The sequence below is a fragment of the Pleurodeles waltl genome, unplaced genomic scaffold, assembly GCF_031143425.1.
Source record: "Pleurodeles waltl isolate 20211129_DDA unplaced genomic scaffold, aPleWal1.hap1.20221129 scaffold_488, whole genome shotgun sequence".
In the NCBI taxonomy this organism is placed as follows: Eukaryota; Metazoa; Chordata; class Amphibia; order Caudata; family Salamandridae; genus Pleurodeles; species Pleurodeles waltl.
In genome coordinates, this window is record NW_027150196.1 from 1 (window position 1) to 17,075 (window position 17,075).

Sequence of the window (17,075 nt, forward strand, 5' to 3'; positions counted from 1 at the left end):
GTGCTAGAAAATCCAGCTGTAAGTCATGTGGAATTCCACACCTGACGCTTCCCATTCCAGTGTCATATGTGGTGAATGTACATTCAATAGAATTCCAGGTTTCCATGCGTAGAGCAAAACCACCCCCTACAGGATGTGGGGATGTAGCTCAGTGGTAGAGCGCATGCTTCGCATGTATGAGGCCCCGGGTTCAATCCCCAGCATCTCCAGCTTTTCGCCATGCTAATCTTGCCTTTTGACAGATAGCTAGGCTGGCATCATGAGTAAGGAAGTGAGATGTCATGCAGCTGGTGCCAGAACCCCACTTTCTTCGCCTTGCAAAACCTTTTGAAATGGGGCTATCTCATTTCCCGTGTTTATAGAAAAAAATAATCTTGATTCCATAAGAAACCAAAGTGGTGATTTATCTTGGCATTCTTAGTATAGAAAACGGGCACAGCTGTCTTGGTCATTTATTTGAATTCTTCCTCTAAACCCGAGACTCTTACCAGAAGGTTTAAGAAAAACTGAATGTTTTCTTCATCCTAATCACTTCTGAATGGTCCATTAATCTACTGGTTTTGCTTTTCCAGTTCCTTTCACAGAAGCATTGAAAATGCATGTTCTTCATGCTCCGTACGGAGTAATGACTCTCCTAACTTTCTGTCCTTTCCTTCATGTTCCCATGCTGTCATCCTTTTGCCAGAAATGCCTCCAAAGGGCTGTGGATTCTTCGGCCCCATGCCCTTTCAGGAAAACTCCTTTCTGTAGGATTTCTAATTCTAGGTCCCCTGCTTTCCTTCACGCCAGCACAGCACATTTAGGTAGGTAAGCAATCCCCCTTTATGGTGATAAGATGTAGCTGAGAATGCACTCTAGGAAGTGGCAATTTGTAGAGCAAGTTGCAGGTCATATTCATGATTTTCAAGATTAGACTGCAGTACTCCCACCCCACTCCCGCCGCAACCATTATTGAAAGAAAGATGAATGCAGCATGGAAAGATGTACTGCCCAATCCTCCGATAGCTCAGTTGGGAGAGCGGAGGACTGTAGTGGAGAAACAGAAATCCTTAGGTCGTTGGTTCAAATCCAGCTTGGAGGAGTTTCCCCTTTTTTGTTTTCCATAGCTGCTTTTCCTCTTGTTAAAACATTATGTGCCCCTCTGATTGAGAAACATTTCCCTAGCTCCAAATAAATGCTAGGACAGAAGGGTAGACTTCTTCTGCTTTCCAATGAAATTGACCACATAGTCATTTCTGAGGGATGTTGGAAGAGAAGTAAACAAGGACCTGCAGATCAGAATTCATTCCAAAGCCTTGACTAAATATATGAAGGCACTTGGAAGACTTCCAGTTTCATTGTACCAAGGTAGATGTTTCGGCAGCCGACCCAGCTAAAACTCACCTACAATGAGAGTGGCCATGGATATGAAAGAGGGAATCTAGAAAGACACCAACTCCTTAAAACTGAGCAAGATGCGATGTGGAGTAATAGCTTACAGATTTGGAGAAAATCTGAGATGTTTCTCTTGACAAAAGAAACACTGCAATGCCCTCTCTGAGGATGGAACTCAGGACCTTCAGATTATGAGACTGACGCGCTGCCTACTGCGCTAAGAAGGCTGCTTGAAACCGCTAACAAATGCGTCTACACACCATGAAGAGGGAAGGTAGCAAAAATGCTGTTCTCATGTTGGAATATCAATACAGTACGGTTGCCTCGCTGGATTAAAATCGTCTGCAGTTATAATGGTCAGAAGACTGCTCTTTCCCAGTGATTAAACCCACACCCCATACATTTAGAGATGCAAAAGAAATCAGGGCATACCATTCACCTCTCTAAGAAAGATCGTGCCATTTTTTCCCCCACATAACTGAGAATGAAATGGACTAAAACCCAGAATTAACATGCCGCCCCTAGCCGTAGATGCATCTAGATCTCAACGCTTTACTTGCTAATGTAACATAGCTGTGTGTCCTGCAAAAAGAGCAGGGATACCTTAAGTCATCTCACAAGATGTGGAAGCAGCACTCAACCATATCCTTCTTTGATGTATCCTGAACCAGTTGCCTTGAATACTCTGGCTTTTTCAGATTGCATCTAGCTGTTGTGTGTGGGGAATTATTCATTCTAGAGTCAACCTTATTCCATAAAAAACGGTGCTAGAAAATCCAGCTGTAAGTCATGTGGAATTCCACACCTGACGCTTCCCATTCCAGTGTCATATGTGGTGAATGTACATTCAATAGAATTCCAGGTTTCCATGCGTAGAGCAAAACCACCCCCTACGGGATGTAGCTCAGTGGTAGAGCGCATGCTTCGCATGTATGAGGCCCCAGGTTCAATCCCCGGCATCTCCAGCTTTTTGCCATGCTAATCTTGCCTTTTGACAGATAGCTAGGCTGGCATCATGAGTAAGGAAGTGAGATGCCATGCAGCTGGTGCCAGAACCCCACTTTCTTCGCCTTGCAAAACCTTTTGAAATGGGGCTATCTCATTTCCCGTGTTTATAGAAAAAAATAATCTTGATTCCATAAGAAACCAAAGTGGTGATTTATCTTGGCATTCTTAGTATAGAAAACGGGCACAGCTGTCTTGGTCATTTATTTGAATTCTTCCTCTAAACCCGAGACTCTTACCAGAAGGTTTAAGAAAAACTGAATGTTTTCTTCATCCTAATCACTTCTGAATGGTCCATTAATCTACTGGTTTTGCTTTTCCAGTTCCTTTCACAGAAGCATTAAAAATGCATGTTCTTCATGCTCCGTACGGAGTAATGACTCTCCTAACTTTCTGTCCTTTCCTTCATGTTCCCATGCTGTCATCCTTTTGCCAGAAATGCCTCCAAAGGGCTGTGGATTCTTCGGCCCCATGCCCTTTCAGGAAAACTCCTTTCTGTAGGATTTCTAATTCTAGGTCCCCTGCTTTCCTTCACGCCAGCACAGCACATTTAGGTAGGTAAGCAATCCCCCTTTATGGTGATAAGATGTAGCTAAGAATGCACTATAGGAAGTGGCAATTTGTAGAGCAAGCTGCAGGTCATATTCATGATTTTCAAGATTAGACTGCAGTACTCCCACCCCACTCCCGCCGCAACCATTATTGAAAGAAAGATGAATGCAGCATGGAAAGCTGTACTGCCCAATCCTCCGATAGCTCAGTTGGGAGAGCGGAGGACTGTAGTGGAGAAACAGAAATCCTTAGGTCGCTGGTTCAAATCCAGCTTGGAGGAGTTTCCCCTTTTTTGTTTTCCATAGCTGCTTTACCTCTTGTTAAAACATTATGTGCCCCTCTGATTGAGAAACATTTCCCTAGCTCCAAATAAATGCTAGGACAGAAGGGTAGACTTCTTCTGCTTTCCAATGAAATTGACCACATAGTCATTTCTGAGGGATGTTGGAAGAGAAGTAAACAAGGACCTGCAGATCAGAATTCATTCCAAAGCCTTGACTAAATATATGAAGGCACTTGGAAGACTTCCAGTTTCATTGTACCAAGGTAGATGTTTCGGCAGCCGACCCAGCTAAAACTCACCTACAATGAGAGTGGCCATGGATATGAAAGAGGGAATCTAGAAAGACACCAACTCCTTAAAACTGAGCAAGATGCGATGTGGAGTAATAGCTTACAGATTTGGAGAAAATCTGAGATGTTTCTCTTGACAAAAGAAACACTGCAATGCCCTCTCTGAGGATGGAACTCAGGACCTTCAGATTATGAGACTGACGCGCTGCCTACTGCGCTAAGAAGGCTGCTTGAAACCGCTAACAAATGCGTCTACACACCATGAAGAGGGAAGGTAGCAAAAATGCTGTTCTCATGTTGGAATATCAATACAGTACGGTTGCCTCGCTGGATTAAAATTGTCTGCAGTTATAATGGTCAGAAGCCTGCTCTTTCCCAGTGATTAAACCCACACCCCATACATTTAGAGATGCAAAAGAAATCAGGGCATACCATTCACCTCTCTAAGAAAGATCGTGCCATTTTTTCCCCCACATAACTGAGAATGAAATGGACTAAAACCCAGAATTAACATGCCGCCCCTAGCCGTAGATGCATCTAGATCTCAACGCTTTACTTGCTAATGTAACATAGCTGTGTGTCCTGCAAAAAGAGCAGGGCTACCTTAAGTCATCTCACAAGATGTGGAAGCAGCACTCAACCATATCCTTCTTTGATGTATCCTGAACCAGTTGCCTTGAATACTCTGGCTTTTTCAGATTGCATCTAGCTGTTGTGTGTGGGGAATTATTCATTCTAGAGTCAACCTTATTCCATAAAAAACGGTGCTAGAAAATCCAGCTGTAAGTCATGTGGAATTCCACACCTGACGCTTCCCATTCCAGTGTCATATGTGGTGAATGTACATTCAATAGAATTCCAGGTTTCCATGCGTAGAGCAAAACCACCCCCTACAGGATGTGGGGATGTAGCTCAGTGGTAGAGCGCATGCTTCGCATGTATGAGGCCCCGGGTTCAATCCCCAGCATCTCCAGCTTTTCGCCATGCTAATCTTGCCTTTTGACAGATAGCTAGGCTGGCATCATGAGTAAGGAAGTGAGATGTCATGCAGCTGGTGCCAGAACCCCACTTTCTTCGCCTTGCAAAACCTTTTGAAATGGGGCTATCTCATTTCCCGTGTTTATAGAAAAAAATAATCTTGATTCCATAAGAAACCAAAGTGGTGATTTATCTTGGCATTCTTAGTATAGAAAACGGGCACAGCTGTCTTGGTCATTTATTTGAATTCTTCCTCTAAACCCGAGACTCTTACCAGAAGGTTTAAGAAAAACTGAATGTTTTCTTCATCCTAATCACTTCTGAATGGTCCATTAATCTACTGGTTTTGCTTTTCCAGTTCCTTTCACAGAAGCATTAAAAATGCATGTTCTTCATGCTCCGTACGGAGTAATGACTCTCCTAACTTTCTGTCCTTTCCTTCATGTTCCCATGCTGTCATCCTTTTGCCAGAAATGCCTCCAAAGGGCTGTGGATTCTTCGGCCCCATGCCCTTTCAGGAAAACTCCTTTCTGTAGGATTTCTAATTCTAGGTCCCCTGCTTTCCTTCACGCCAGCACAGCACATTTAGGTAGGTAAGCAATCCCCCTTTATGGTGATAAGATGTAGCTGAGAATGCACTCTGGGAAGTGGCAATTTGTAGAGCAAGCTGCAGGTCATATTCATGATTTTCAAGATTAGACTGCAGTACTCCCACCCCACTCCCGCCGCAACCATTATTGAAAGAAAGATGAATGCAGCATGGAAAGCTGTACTGCCAAATCCTCCGATATCTCAGTTGGGAGAGAGGAGGACTGTAGTGGAGAAACAGAAATCCTTAGGTTGCTGGTTCTAATCCGGCTTGGAGGAGTTTCCCCTTTTTTCTTTTCCATAGCTGCTTACTCTCTTGTTAAAACATTATGTGCCCCCCTGATTGAGAAACATTTCCCTAGCTCCAAATAAATGCTAGGACAGAAGGGTAGACTTCTTCTGCTTTCCAATGAAATTGACCACATAGTCATTTCTGAGGGATGTTGTAAGAGAAGTAAACAAGGACCTGCAGATCAGAATTCATTCCAAAGCCTTGACTAAATATATGAAGGCACTTGGAAGACTTCCAGTTTCATTGTACCAAGGTAGATGTTTCGGCAGCCGACCCAGCTAAAACTCACCTACAATGAGAGTGGCCATGGATATGAAAGAGGGAATCTAGAAAGACACCAACTCCTTAAAACTGAGCAAGATGTGATGTGGAGTAATAGCTTACAGATTTGGAGAAAATCTGAGATGTTTCTCTTGACAAAAGAAACACTGCAATGCCCTCTCTGAGGATGGAACTCAGGACCTTCAGATCATGAGACTGACGCGCTGCCTACTGCGCTAAGAAGGCTGCTTGAAACCGCTAACAAATGCGTCTACACACCATGAAGAGGGAAGGTAGCAAAAATGCTGTTCTCATGTTGGAATATCAATACAGTACGGTTGCCTCGCTGGATTAAAATCGTCTGCAGTTATAATGGTCAGAATACTGCTCTTTCCCAGTGATTAAACCCACACCCCATACATTTAGAGATGCAAAAGAAATCAGGGCATACCATTCACCTCTCTAAGAAAGATCGTGCCATTTTTTCCCCCACATAACTGAGAATGAAATGGACTAAAACCCAGAATTAACATGCCGCCCCTAGCCGTAGATGCATCTAGATCTCAACGCTTTACTTGCTAATGTAACATAGCTGTGTGTCCTGCAAAAAGAGCACGGCTACCTTAAGTCATCTCACAAGATGTGGAAGCAGCACTCAACCATATCCTTCTTTGATGTATCCTGAACCAGTTGCCTTGAATACTCTGGCTTTTTCAGATTGCATCTAGCTGTTGTGTGTGGGGAATTATTCATTCTAGAGTCAACCTTATTCCATAAAAAACGGTGCTAGAAAATCCAGCTGTAAGTCATGTGGAATTCCACACCTGACGCTTCCCATTCCAGTGTCATATGTGGTGAATGTACATTCAATAGAATTCCAGGTTTCCATGCGTAGAGCAAAACCACCCCCTACAGGATGTGGGGATGTAGCTCAGTGGTAGAGCGCATGCTTCGCATGTATGAGGCCCCGGGTTCAATCCCCGGCATCTCCAGCTTTTCGCCATGCTAATCTTGCCTTTTGACAGATAGCTAGGCTGGCATCATGAGTAAGGAAGTGAGATGTCATGCAGCTGGTGCCAGAACCCCACTTTCTTCGCCTTGCAAAACCTTTTGAAATGGGGCTATCTCATTTCCCGTGTTTATAGAAAAAAATAATCTTGATTCCATAAGAAACCAAAGTGGTGATTTATCTTGGCATTCTTAGTATAGAAAACGGGCACAGCTGTCTTGGTCATTTATTTGAATTCTTCCTCTAAACCCGAGACTCTTACCAGAAGGTTTAAGAAAAACTGAATGTTTTCTTCATCCTAATCACTTCTGAATGGTCCATTAATCTACTGGTTTTGCTTTTCCAGTTCCTTTCACAGAAGCATTAAAAATGCATGTTCTTCATGCTCCGTACGGAGTAATGACTCTCCTAACTTTCTGTCCTTTCCTTCATGTTCCCATGCTGTCATCCTTTTGCCAGAAATGCCTCCAAAGGGCTGTGGATTCTTCGGCCCCATGCCCTTTCAGGAAAACTCCTTTCTGTAGGATTTCTAATTCTAGGTCCCCTGCTTTCCTTCACGCCAGCACAGCACATTTAGGTAGGTAAGCAATCCCCCTTTATGGTGATAAGATGTAGCTGAGAATGCACTCTAGGAAGTGGCAATTTGTAGAGCAAGTTGCAGGTCATATTCATGATTTTCAAGATTAGACTGCAGTACTCCCACCCCACTCCCGCCGCAACCATTATTGAAAGAAAGATGAATGCAGCATGGAAAGATGTACTGCCCAATCCTCCGATAGCTCAGTTTGGAGAGCGGAGGACTGTAGTGGAGAAACAGAAATCCTTAGGTCGTTGGTTCAAATCCAGCTTGGAGGAGTTTCCCCTTTTTTGTTTTCCATAGCTGCTTTTCCTCTTGTTAAAACATTATGTGCCCCTCTGATTGAGAAACATTTCCCTAGCTCCAAATAAATGCTAGGACAGAAGGGTAGACTTCTTCTGCTTTCCAATGAAATTGACCACATAGTCATTTCTGAGGGATGTTGGAAGAGAAGTAAACAAGGACCTGCAGATCAGAATTCATTCCAAAGCCTTGACTAAATATATGAAGGCACTTGGAAGACTTCCAGTTTCATTGTACCAAGGTAGATGTTTCGGCAGCCGACCCAGCTAAAACTCACCTACAATGAGAGTGGCCATGGATATGAAAGAGGGAATCTAGAAAGACACCAACTCCTTAAAACTGAGCAAGATGCGATGTGGAGTAATAGCTTACAGATTTGGAGAAAATCTGAGATGTTTCTCTTGACAAAAGAAACACTGCAATGCCCTCTCTGAGGATGGAACTCAGGACCTTCAGATTATGAGACTGACGCGCTGCCTACTGCGCTAAGAAGGCTGCTTGAAACCGCTAACAAATGCGTCTACACACCATGAAGAGGGAAGGTAGCAAAAATGCTGTTCTCATGTTGGAATATCAATACAGTACGGTTGCCTCGCTGGATTAAAATCGTCTGCAGTTATAATGGTCAGAAGACTGCTCTTTCCCAGTGATTAAACCCACACCCCATACATTTAGAGATGCAAAAGAAATCAGGGCATACCATTCACCTCTCTAAGAAAGATCGTGCCATTTTTTCCCCCACATAACTGAGAATGAAATGGACTAAAACCCAGAATTAACATGCCGCCCCTAGCCGTAGATGCATCTAGATCTCAACGCTTTACTTGCTAATGTAACATAGCTGTGTGTCCTGCAAAAAGAGCAGGGATACCTTAAGTCATCTCACAAGATGTGGAAGCAGCACTCAACCATATCCTTCTTTGATGTATCCTGAACCAGTTGCCTTGAATACTCTGGCTTTTTCAGATTGCATCTAGCTGTTGTGTGTGGGGAATTATTCATTCTAGAGTCAACCTTATTCCATAAAAAACGGTGCTAGAAAATCCAGCTGTAAGTCATGTGGAATTCCACACCTGACGCTTCCCATTCCAGTGTCATATGTGGTGAATGTACATTCAATAGAATTCCAGGTTTCCATGCGTAGAGCAAAACCACCCCCTACGGGATGTAGCTCAGTGGTAGAGCGCATGCTTCGCATGTATGAGGCCCCAGGTTCAATCCCCGGCATCTCCAGCTTTTTGCCATGCTAATCTTGCCTTTTGACAGATAGCTAGGCTGGCATCATGAGTAAGGAAGTGAGATGCCATGCAGCTGGTGCCAGAACCCCACTTTCTTCGCCTTGCAAAACCTTTTGAAATGGGGCTATCTCATTTCCCGTGTTTATAGAAAAAAATAATCTTGATTCCATAAGAAACCAAAGTGGTGATTTATCTTGGCATTCTTAGTATAGAAAACGGGCACAGCTGTCTTGGTCATTTATTTGAATTCTTCCTCTAAACCCGAGACTCTTACCAGAAGGTTTAAGAAAAACTGAATGTTTTCTTCATCCTAATCACTTCTGAATGGTCCATTAATCTACTGGTTTTGCTTTTCCAGTTCCTTTCACAGAAGCATTAAAAATGCATGTTCTTCATGCTCCGTACGGAGTAATGACTCTCCTAACTTTCTGTCCTTTCCTTCATGTTCCCATGCTGTCATCCTTTTGCCAGAAATGCCTCCAAAGGGCTGTGGATTCTTCGGCCCCATGCCCTTTCAGGAAAACTCCTTTCTGTAGGATTTCTAATTCTAGGTCCCCTGCTTTCCTTCACGCCAGCACAGCACATTTAGGTAGGTAAGCAATCCCCCTTTATGGTGATAAGATGTAGCTAAGAATGCACTATAGGAAGTGGCAATTTGTAGAGCAAGCTGCAGGTCATATTCATGATTTTCAAGATTAGACTGCAGTACTCCCACCCCACTCCCGCCGCAACCATTATTGAAAGAAAGATGAATGCAGCATGGAAAGCTGTACTGCCCAATCCTCCGATAGCTCAGTTGGGAGAGCGGAGGACTGTAGTGGAGAAACAGAAATCCTTAGGTCGCTGGTTCAAATCCAGCTTGGAGGAGTTTCCCCTTTTTTGTTTTCCATAGCTGCTTTACCTCTTGTTAAAACATTATGTGCCCCTCTGATTGAGAAACATTTCCCTAGCTCCAAATAAATGCTAGGACAGAAGGGTAGACTTCTTCTGCTTTCCAATGAAATTGACCACATAGTCATTTCTGAGGGATGTTGGAAGAGAAGTAAACAAGGACCTGCAGATCAGAATTCATTCCAAAGCCTTGACTAAATATATGAAGGCACTTGGAAGACTTCCAGTTTCATTGTACCAAGGTAGATGTTTCGGCAGCCGACCCAGCTAAAACTCACCTACAATGAGAGTGGCCATGGATATGAAAGAGGGAATCTAGAAAGACACCAACTCCTTAAAACTGAGCAAGATGCGATGTGGAGTAATAGCTTACAGATTTGGAGAAAATCTGAGATGTTTCTCTTGACAAAAGAAACACTGCAATGCCCTCTCTGAGGATGGAACTCAGGACCTTCAGATTATGAGACTGACGCGCTGCCTACTGCGCTAAGAAGGCTGCTTGAAACCGCTAACAAATGCGTCTACACACCATGAAGAGGGAAGGTAGCAAAAATGCTGTTCTCATGTTGGAATATCAATACAGTACGGTTGCCTCGCTGGATTAAAATTGTCTGCAGTTATAATGGTCAGAAGACTGCTCTTTCCCAGTGATTAAACCCACACCCCATACATTTAGAGATGCAAAAGAAATCAGGGCATACCATTCACCTCTCTAAGAAAGATCGTGCCATTTTTTCCCCCACATAACTGAGAATGAAATGGACTAAAACCCAGAATTAACATGCCGCCCCTAGCCGTAGATGCATCTAGATCTCAACGCTTTACTTGCTAATGTAACATAGCTGTGTGTCCTGCAAAAAGAGCAGGGCTACCTTAAGTCATCTCACAAGATGTGGAAGCAGCACTCAACCATATCCTTCTTTGATGTATCCTGAACCAGTTGCCTTGAATACTCTGGCTTTTTCAGATTGCATCTAGCTGTTGTGTGTGGGGAATTATTCATTCTAGAGTCAACCTTATTCCATAAAAAACGGTGCTAGAAAATCCAGCTGTAAGTCATGTGGAATTCCACACCTGACGCTTCCCATTCCAGTGTCATATGTGGTGAATGTACATTCAATAGAATTCCAGGTTTCCATGCGTAGAGCAAAACCACCCCCTACAGGATGTGGGGATGTAGCTCAGTGGTAGAGCGCATGCTTCGCATGTATGAGGCCCCGGGTTCAATCCCCAGCATCTCCAGCTTTTCGCCATGCTAATCTTGCCTTTTGACAGATAGCTAGGCTGGCATCATGAGTAAGGAAGTGAGATGTCATGCAGCTGGTGCCAGAACCCCACTTTCTTCGCCTTGCAAAACCTTTTGAAATGGGGCTATCTCATTTCCCGTGTTTATAGAAAAAAATAATCTTGATTCCATAAGAAACCAAAGTGGTGATTTATCTTGGCATTCTTAGTATAGAAAACGGGCACAGCTGTCTTGGTCATTTATTTGAATTCTTCCTCTAAACCCGAGACTCTTACCAGAAGGTTTAAGAAAAACTGAATGTTTTCTTCATCCTAATCACTTCTGAATGGTCCATTAATCTACTGGTTTTGCTTTTCCAGTTCCTTTCACAGAAGCATTAAAAATGCATGTTCTTCATGCTCCGTACGGAGTAATGACTCTCCTAACTTTCTGTCCTTTCCTTCATGTTCCCATGCTGTCATCCTTTTGCCAGAAATGCCTCCAAAGGGCTGTGGATTCTTCGGCCCCATGCCCTTTCAGGAAAACTCCTTTCTGTAGGATTTCTAATTCTAGGTCCCCTGCTTTCCTTCACGCCAGCACAGCACATTTAGGTAGGTAAGCAATCCCCCTTTATGGTGATAAGATGTAGCTGAGAATGCACTCTAGGAAGTGGCAATTTGTAGAGCAAGTTGCAGGTCATATTCATGATTTTCAAGATTAGACTGCAGTACTCCCACCCCACTCCCGCCGCAACCATTATTGAAAGAAAGATGAATGCAGCATGGAAAGATGTACTGCCCAATCCTCCGATAGCTCAGTTGGGAGAGCGGAGGACTGTAGTGGAGAAACAGAAATCCTTAGGTCGTTGGTTCAAATCCAGCTTGGAGGAGTTTCCCCTTTTTTGTTTTCCATAGCTGCTTTTCCTCTTGTTAAAACATTATGTGCCCCTCTGATTGAGAAACATTTCCCTAGCTCCAAATAAATGCTAGGACAGAAGGGTAGACTTCTTCTGCTTTCCAATGAAATTGACCACATAGTCATTTCTGAGGGATGTTGGAAGAGAAGTAAACAAGGACCTGCAGATCAGAATTCATTCCAAAGCCTTGACTAAATATATGAAGGCACTTGGAAGACTTCCAGTTTCATTGTACCAAGGTAGATGTTTCGGCAGCCGACCCAGCTAAAACTCACCTACAATGAGAGTGGCCATGGATATGAAAGAGGGAATCTAGAAAGACACCAACTCCTTAAAACTGAGCAAGATGCGATGTGGAGTAATAGCTTACAGATTTGGAGAAAATCTGAGATGTTTCTCTTGACAAAAGAAACACTGCAATGCCCTCTCTGAGGATGGAACTCAGGACCTTCAGATTATGAGACTGACGCGCTGCCTACTGCGCTAAGAAGGCTGCTTGAAACCGCTAACAAATGCGTCTACACACCATGAAGAGGGAAGGTAGCAAAAATGCTGTTCTCATGTTGGAATATCAATACAGTACGGTTGCCTCGCTGGATTAAAATCGTCTGCAGTTATAATGGTCAGAAGACTGCTCTTTCCCAGTGATTAAACCCACACCCCATACATTTAGAGATGCAAAAGAAATCAGGGCATACCATTCACCTCTCTAAGAAAGATCGTGCCATTTTTTCCCCCACATAACTGAGAATGAAATGGACTAAAACCCAGAATTAACATGCCGCCCCTAGCCGTAGATGCATCTAGATCTCAACGCTTTACTTGCTAATGTAACATAGCTGTGTGTCCTGCAAAAAGAGCAGGGATACCTTAAGTCATCTCACAAGATGTGGAAGCAGCACTCAACCATATCCTTCTTTGATGTATCCTGAACCAGTTGCCTTGAATACTCTGGCTTTTTCAGATTGCATCTAGCTGTTGTGTGTGGGGAATTATTCATTCTAGAGTCAACCTTATTCCATAAAAAACGGTGCTAGAAAATCCAGCTGTAAGTCATGTGGAATTCCACACCTGACGCTTCCCATTCCAGTGTCATATGTGGTGAATGTACATTCAATAGAATTCCAGGTTTCCATGCGTAGAGCAAAACCACCCCCTACGGGATGTAGCTCAGTGGTAGAGCGCATGCTTCGCATGTATGAGGCCCCAGGTTCAATCCCCGGCATCTCCAGCTTTTTGCCATGCTAATCTTGCCTTTTGACAGATAGCTAGGCTGGCATCATGAGTAAGGAAGTGAGATGCCATGCAGCTGGTGCCAGAACCCCACTTTCTTCGCCTTGCAAAACCTTTTGAAATGGGGCTATCTCATTTCCCGTGTTTATAGAAAAAAATAATCTTGATTCCATAAGAAACCAAAGTGGTGATTTATCTTGGCATTCTTAGTATAGAAAACGGGCACAGCTGTCTTGGTCATTTATTTGAATTCTTCCTCTAAACCCGAGACTCTTACCAGAAGGTTTAAGAAAAACTGAATGTTTTCTTCATCCTAATCACTTCTGAATGGTCCATTAATCTACTGGTTTTGCTTTTCCAGTTCCTTTCACAGAAGCATTAAAAATGCATGTTCTTCATGCTCCGTACGGAGTAATGACTCTCCTAACTTTCTGTCCTTTCCTTCATGTTCCCATGCTGTCATCCTTTTGCCAGAAATGCCTCCAAAGGGCTGTGGATTCTTCGGCCCCATGCCCTTTCAGGAAAACTCCTTTCTGTAGGATTTCTAATTCTAGGTCCCCTGCTTTCCTTCACGCCAGCACAGCACATTTAGGTAGGTAAGCAATCCCCCTTTATGGTGATAAGATGTAGCTAAGAATGCACTATAGGAAGTGGCAATTTGTAGAGCAAGCTGCAGGTCATATTCATGATTTTCAAGATTAGACTGCAGTACTCCCACCCCACTCCCGCCGCAACCATTATTGAAAGAAAGATGAATGCAGCATGGAAAGCTGTACTGCCCAATCCTCCGATAGCTCAGTTGGGAGAGCGGAGGACTGTAGTGGAGAAACAGAAATCCTTAGGTCGCTGGTTCAAATCCAGCTTGGAGGAGTTTCCCCTTTTTTGTTTTCCATAGCTGCTTTACCTCTTGTTAAAACATTATGTGCCCCTCTGATTGAGAAACATTTCCCTAGCTCCAAATAAATGCTAGGACAGAAGGGTAGACTTCTTCTGCTTTCCAATGAAATTGACCACATAGTCATTTCTGAGGGATGTTGGAAGAGAAGTAAACAAGGACCTGCAGATCAGAATTCATTCCAAAGCCTTGACTAAATATATGAAGGCACTTGGAAGACTTCCAGTTTCATTGTACCAAGGTAGATGTTTCGGCAGCCGACCCAGCTAAAACTCACCTACAATGAGAGTGGCCATGGATATGAAAGAGGGAATCTAGAAAGACACCAACTCCTTAAAACTGAGCAAGATGCGATGTGGAGTAATAGCTTACAGATTTGGAGAAAATCTGAGATGTTTCTCTTGACAAAAGAAACACTGCAATGCCCTCTCTGAGGATGGAACTCAGGACCTTCAGATTATGAGACTGACGCGCTGCCTACTGCGCTAAGAAGGCTGCTTGAAACCGCTAACAAATGCGTCTACACACCATGAAGAGGGAAGGTAGCAAAAATGCTGTTCTCATGTTGGAATATCAATACAGTACGGTTGCCTCGCTGGATTAAAATTGTCTGCAGTTATAATGGTCAGAAGCCTGCTCTTTCCCAGTGATTAAACCCACACCCCATACATTTAGAGATGCAAAAGAAATCAGGGCATACCATTCACCTCTCTAAGAAAGATCGTGCCATTTTTTCCCCCACATAACTGAGAATGAAATGGACTAAAACCCAGAATTAACATGCCGCCCCTAGCCGTAGATGCATCTAGATCTCAACGCTTTACTTGCTAATGTAACATAGCTGTGTGTCCTGCAAAAAGAGCAGGGCTACCTTAAGTCATCTCACAAGATGTGGAAGCAGCACTCAACCATATCCTTCTTTGATGTATCCTGAACCAGTTGCCTTGAATACTCTGGCTTTTTCAGATTGCATCTAGCTGTTGTGTGTGGGGAATTATTCATTCTAGAGTCAACCTTATTCCATAAAAAACGGTGCTAGAAAATCCAGCTGTAAGTCATGTGGAATTCCACACCTGACACTTCCCATTCCAGTGTCATATGTGGTGAATGTACATTCAATAGAATTCCAGGTTTCCATGCGTAGAGCAAAACCACCCCCTACAGGATGTGGGGATGTAGCTCAGTGGTAGAGCGCATGCTTCGCATGTATGAGGCCCCGGGTTCAATCCCCAGCATCTCCAGCTTTTCGCCATGCTAATCTTGCCTTTTGACAGATAGCTAGGCTGGCATCATGAGTAAGGAAGTGAGATGTCATGCAGCTGGTGCCAGAACCCCACTTTCTTCGCCTTGCAAAACCTTTTGAAATGGGGCTATCTCATTTCCCGTGTTTATAGAAAAAAATAATCTTGATTCCATAAGAAACCAAAGTGGTGATTTATCTTGGCATTCTTAGTATAGAAAACGGGCACAGCTGTCTTGGTCATTTATTTGAATTCTTCCTCTAAACCCGAGACTCTTACCAGAAGGTTTAAGAAAAACTGAATGTTTTCTTCATCCTAATCACTTCTGAATGGTCCATTAATCTACTGGTTTTGCTTTTCCAGTTCCTTTCACAGAAGCATTAAAAATGCATGTTCTTCATGCTCCGTACGGAGTAATGACTCTCCTAACTTTCTGTCCTTTCCTTCATGTTCCCATGCTGTCATCCTTTTGCCAGAAATGCCTCCAAAGGGCTGTGGATTCTTCGGCCCCATGCCCTTTCAGGAAAACTCCTTTCTGTAGGATTTCTAATTCTAGGTCCCCTGCTTTCCTTCACGCCAGCACAGCACATTTAGGTAGGTAAGCAATCCCCCTTTATGGTGATAAGATGTAGCTGAGAATGCACTCTGGGAAGTGGCAATTTGTAGAGCAAGCTGCAGGTCATATTCATGATTTTCAAGATTAGACTGCAGTACTCCCACCCCACTCCCGCCGCAACCATTATTGAAAGAAAGATGAATGCAGCATGGAAAGCTGTACTGCCAAATCCTCCGATATCTCAGTTGGGAGAGAGGAGGACTGTAGTGGAGAAACAGAAATCCTTAGGTTGCTGGTTCTAATCCGGCTTGGAGGAGTTTCCCCTTTTTTCTTTTCCATAGCTGCTTACTCTCTTGTTAAAACATTATGTGCCCCCCTGATTGAGAAACATTTCCCTAGCTCCAAATAAATGCTAGGACAGAAGGGTAGACTTCTTCTGCTTTCCAATGAAATTGACCACATAGTCATTTCTGAGGGATGTTGTAAGAGAAGTAAACAAGGACCTGCAGATCAGAATTCATTCCAAAGCCTTGACTAAATATATGAAGGCACTTGGAAGACTTCCAGTTTCATTGTACCAAGGTAGATGTTTCGGCAGCCGACCCAGCTAAAACTCACCTACAATGAGAGTGGCCATGGATATGAAAGAGGGAATCTAGAAAGACACCAACTCCTTAAAACTGAGCAAGATGTGATGTGGAGTAATAGCTTACAGATTTGGAGAAAATCTGAGATGTTTCTCTTGACAAAAGAAACACTGCAATGCCCTCTCTGAGGATGGAACTCAGGACCTTCAGATCATGAGACTGACGCGCTGCCTACTGCGCTAAGAAGGCTGCTTGAAACCGCTAACAAATGCGTCTACACACCATGAAGAGGGAAGGTAGCAAAAATGCTGTTCTCATGTTGGAATATCAATACAGTACGGTTGCCTCGCTGGATTAAAATCGTCTGCAGTTATAATGGTCAGAATACTGCTCTTTCCCAGTGATTAAACCCACACCCCATACATTTAGAGATGCAAAAGAAATCAGGGCATACCATTCACCTCTCTAAGAAAGATCGTGCCATTTTTTCCCCCACATAACTGAGAATGAAATGGACTAAAACCCAGAATTAACATGCCGCCCCTAGCCGTAGATGCATCTAGATCTCAACGCTTTACTTGCTAATGTAACATAGCTGTGTGTCCTGCAAAAAGAGCACGGCTACCTTAAGTCATCTCACAAGATGTGGAAGCAGCACTCAACCATATCCTTCTTTGATGTATCCTGAACCAGTTGCCTTGAATACTCTGGCTTTTTCAGATTGCATCTAGCTGTTGTGTGTGGGGAATTATTCATTCTAGAGTCAACCTTATTCCATAAA

At 43.4% G+C, this 17,075-nt stretch overlaps 11 non-coding genes across 11 annotated transcripts; 5 read left to right on the top strand and 6 right to left on the bottom strand.

The window, feature by feature from the left end:
• The first annotated feature begins 137 nt into the window (after window positions 1-137).
• On the top strand, window positions 138-209 carry TRNAA-CGC (transfer RNA alanine (anticodon CGC)). The gene has a single exon. It is a non-coding gene; the product is annotated as a tRNA-Ala (tRNA).
• Window positions 210-1,528: 1,319 nt separating this feature from the next.
• On the bottom strand, window positions 1,529-1,601 carry TRNAM-CAU (transfer RNA methionine (anticodon CAU)). Its single transcript has one exon. It is a non-coding gene; the product is annotated as a tRNA-Met (tRNA).
• A 2,057-nt stretch (window positions 1,602-3,658) lies between these two features.
• On the bottom strand, window positions 3,659-3,731 carry TRNAM-CAU (transfer RNA methionine (anticodon CAU)). The gene has a single exon. It is a non-coding gene; the product is annotated as a tRNA-Met (tRNA).
• A 674-nt stretch (window positions 3,732-4,405) lies between these two features.
• Window positions 4,406-4,477, top strand: TRNAA-CGC (transfer RNA alanine (anticodon CGC)). The gene has a single exon. It is a non-coding gene; the product is annotated as a tRNA-Ala (tRNA).
• Window positions 4,478-6,543: 2,066 nt separating this feature from the next.
• On the top strand, window positions 6,544-6,615 carry TRNAA-CGC (transfer RNA alanine (anticodon CGC)). Its single transcript has one exon. It is a non-coding gene; the product is annotated as a tRNA-Ala (tRNA).
• A 1,319-nt stretch (window positions 6,616-7,934) lies between these two features.
• Window positions 7,935-8,007, bottom strand: TRNAM-CAU (transfer RNA methionine (anticodon CAU)). Its single transcript has one exon. It is a non-coding gene; the product is annotated as a tRNA-Met (tRNA).
• Window positions 8,008-10,064: 2,057 nt separating this feature from the next.
• TRNAM-CAU (transfer RNA methionine (anticodon CAU)) lies at window positions 10,065-10,137 on the bottom strand. The gene has a single exon. It is a non-coding gene; the product is annotated as a tRNA-Met (tRNA).
• Window positions 10,138-10,811: 674 nt separating this feature from the next.
• TRNAA-CGC (transfer RNA alanine (anticodon CGC)) lies at window positions 10,812-10,883 on the top strand. The gene has a single exon. It is a non-coding gene; the product is annotated as a tRNA-Ala (tRNA).
• Window positions 10,884-12,202: 1,319 nt separating this feature from the next.
• Window positions 12,203-12,275, bottom strand: TRNAM-CAU (transfer RNA methionine (anticodon CAU)). The gene has a single exon. It is a non-coding gene; the product is annotated as a tRNA-Met (tRNA).
• A 2,057-nt stretch (window positions 12,276-14,332) lies between these two features.
• Window positions 14,333-14,405, bottom strand: TRNAM-CAU (transfer RNA methionine (anticodon CAU)). The gene has a single exon. It is a non-coding gene; the product is annotated as a tRNA-Met (tRNA).
• A 674-nt stretch (window positions 14,406-15,079) lies between these two features.
• TRNAA-CGC (transfer RNA alanine (anticodon CGC)) lies at window positions 15,080-15,151 on the top strand. The gene has a single exon. It is a non-coding gene; the product is annotated as a tRNA-Ala (tRNA).
• The last annotated feature ends 1,924 nt before the right edge of the window (window positions 15,152-17,075 follow it).